Source organism: Rhinatrema bivittatum, chromosome 1, assembly GCF_901001135.1.
Source record: "Rhinatrema bivittatum chromosome 1, aRhiBiv1.1, whole genome shotgun sequence".
NCBI lineage: Eukaryota > Metazoa > Chordata > Amphibia > Gymnophiona > Rhinatrematidae > Rhinatrema > Rhinatrema bivittatum.
In genome coordinates, this window is record NC_042615.1 from 757721078 (window position 1) to 757724432 (window position 3355).

Here is a 3355-nt window from a genome sequence, read left to right on the forward strand (position 1 = left end):
AATCAAAAAGTGAATTCCTACTAATCTCTCCAGACAATTGCAAAATCACTACAAACCCGCCAGCCAATTTGCAAATCACAAAAGTAAGAGATCTAGGAGTTTCTCTAGACAACTGGCTAAATCTAAAATCATTCATTAATCAAACAACTAAGGACTGCTTCCACAAACTACACGTATTGAAAAGAATAAAACCCCTATTTCATTTCCATGATTATAGAACAGTGCTCCAAGCAATAATCTTTGCTAAAATAGATTACTGCAATACTATCTTACTAGGCCTCCCATCATCCCATACTAAACCGCTCCAAATGATTCAGAACACGGCAGCAAGAATCCTAACAAACAAGAGACGAAGAGATCACATTACGCTAGTCCTTAAAGACCTGCACTGGTTGCCAATCCACTACAGAATAATCCATAAATCTCTCACTACAATCTACAAAAGTATTCATGGACTGGCTCCACTCCATCTACAAATAGAACTCAAAAAACACTCCTCCAACAGACCCATCAGAGAAACATACAGAGAATATCTACAGGTACCACACGCTAATACCACCCAACATATAACATTGAGAGACCGGGCCTTCTCTACAGCAGGCCCACTACTATGGAACTCAATCCCCTTAGAATTACGACAGGAACCATGTCTACCAACCTTCAGAAAAAGACTTAAAACATGGCTGTTCAAGAAAGCCTTTCCGGACCCTTACTGATTCTCCTACACTAAATACAACAAGACTGATCATCTTCCGTTAAACTAATATAGTCATTAACAACCTCCGCAAAGTTCTACCTCTTGTTAAACTTCTATCTTCCTCTTCTTTTACTCCCAGTTAGAATCATCCCTGTTTTATTGTAACTTCTTCTTCTGAGCACTTGTTATAATTTGTTATAATTTATTATAAGTTGTAATGTATACATTCAAGTTATAGTTTTGTATTGCTCACCCCTTGTTTTATGTAAACCGACATGATACGAACTCCATGAATGCCGGTATAGAAAAATCACAAATAAATAAATAAATAAATAAATAATTGATATCTGGGAAAAGAGGAAATTGAAGTGTTGAGAAGTGCACTTCCAAAGGAATTGAGAGACTTTGCTAAAAAAAATGAAGTCACAAGTTTATTAATCTTTCTAGTGTCCTATAATGTATTGACTTTATTTTGAACAAGAAATGAAGCTGTAAATATTCTTCAGTCATTTAATGAACTATCAGTAAAAGAAGTTGGAAACTATACCACTTCACTGGGTGCTTTTTAGATAAATGACTGTGATGCTTATCAGTGCTGTGTACAGAGGACGGAGAAGAGCTGGTATTGCAAAACGGGTATAAGAACTATTGTTCTTTCCCAATTGGGAAACCAAGAACTCAGAATATAAATGCCATCCGTGGAGATACAGAAAGATCTAAGAGGAGTTGTGTGCAGAAAGGATCCAACATTTTCTCTTTTCTATGTGCTGCAGGGGTTACACATATAGGGCCGGATTTTAAAAAGTTTACGCATGTAACCAGCCTTATGCGTGCCAGGCATATTTTCAAAAGGCCCGGCGACGCATGTAAAGCCCCAGGATGCGTGTAAGTCCTGGGGCTTTATCAAAGGGGCAGTCCTGCGCATGCATGTTATATTGGGCGTACATGTGTGTGCGCGCCGGGTAGCGCGCGCATATGTAGGCCATGCATGCTTGTTTTAAAATCTACCCCATATGGAAAATGGTATATTTGCATTTGTATTTTCGTATTGCATTTTTCATTAAAAGTTATACTTTTTGTATTTGTCTGTATCTTCTAAAATAAACCCATCTCTGTGGGGCATGTAAAACAGGAAAATGATCTTGCCTGCAACAGGCATGCATACTGTACAACGACTTCATCATTTTGTTATTCTTTCTGATATTACTTTAGCTGTAGGTGGCACAGGCACATTTGTTCCCAAAAACTAATGGCTTGGCATAGATGAAAATATCTTAAAAATGCAATATACTGTATGTGCTGCACGTTGTAACTAAAAAAATTATAACATTAAATAATGTATATTGCATTTTTAAGATATTATATATGATATATATGTATAATGTTTTAATTTTCTTAATTACAACGTGCAGCACATACAGTATATTGCATTTTTAAGATATTTTCATCTATGCCAAGCCATTAGTTTTTGGGAACAAATGTGCCTGTGCCACCTACAGCTAAAGTAATATCAGAAAGAATAACAAAATGATGAAGTCGTTGTACAGTATGCATGCCTGTTGCAGGCAAGATCATTTTCCTGTTTTACATGCCCCACAGAGATGGGTTTATTTTAGAAGCTCACATGGATGGTTATATTTTACGTATATAGTCATATACACAGCAAGGTTCCCCCTGCTCCATTTACAAAATAGGAAAAATTCCAGGTGATTTCTGGTTTTCAGAAGCAGTACGTACAATGTCAAATGGAATCATGCTAAGAGAGGAATAGATCAACAGTGAAAGCACTAAGCAATAGGTAAAGTGCACTTTATTTAACTCAGTGGCTGTACAATTTGGTTTGTCCATTTTAAATTGGAATATAGATTTTTTTTGTTAAGAAGAACAAAAGGGATAGAAACAAGCTGTCATAAGCAGGCTATCTGGATAGAGAGGCTAGCGATAAAGGATACATTAAAAAAACAAACAAAAAAAACACATCAAGAAGTAACTTTCACTGAGACAGTGAAATAAAAGGAAAATGGTGCCTATGAAGAGTTTTGTCCCATTTTTTGTTTGATGAGCAAAATGTTTAGTAAAGCATTCTTTTGGTAAGGTTTGGTAGATAATATTCCACATGCTTAAAAAATAATGTGCATCACATCTGACAAAACACTTCTTACTGTGGCTGTTTAAAAAACTCATCACATACATTATTTATCATGAACCTTGCAAAAACACCAATGGGTTTGATTCACCCAAACTATTTTTGGCTTATATGGGGCAAATTTTGGGGAAGGGGGTGCCTATTCAATAGGATGGGTTCCACCTTAACCAGGATGGAATCAGGCTGCTAGTGCTAACCTTTAAGAAGGAGATAGAGGAGCTTTTATACTAGAAGAATGAGGAAAGCAAATAGTCGCTCAACAGCACATGGTTCAAAGGGCGGCATCTTTAAAGGATAGGATACTAAAATAATGGGAATTAAAGCATTTTGATAGAAAGGTTCCAATGAAAGAAAAAATAGCCCGTGTGCCTATAAGTAAAGAACAGATTGAGATAAAAGATGCCAAATTACCTCTTTTAACTCCTAGGAAAGTAGTGAATGCAAATATTCTCTACAAGGAGTTACTTTTCTCATGTTTGTTGATCAGTGTCTGTACAGCAAAGATGTAGTCA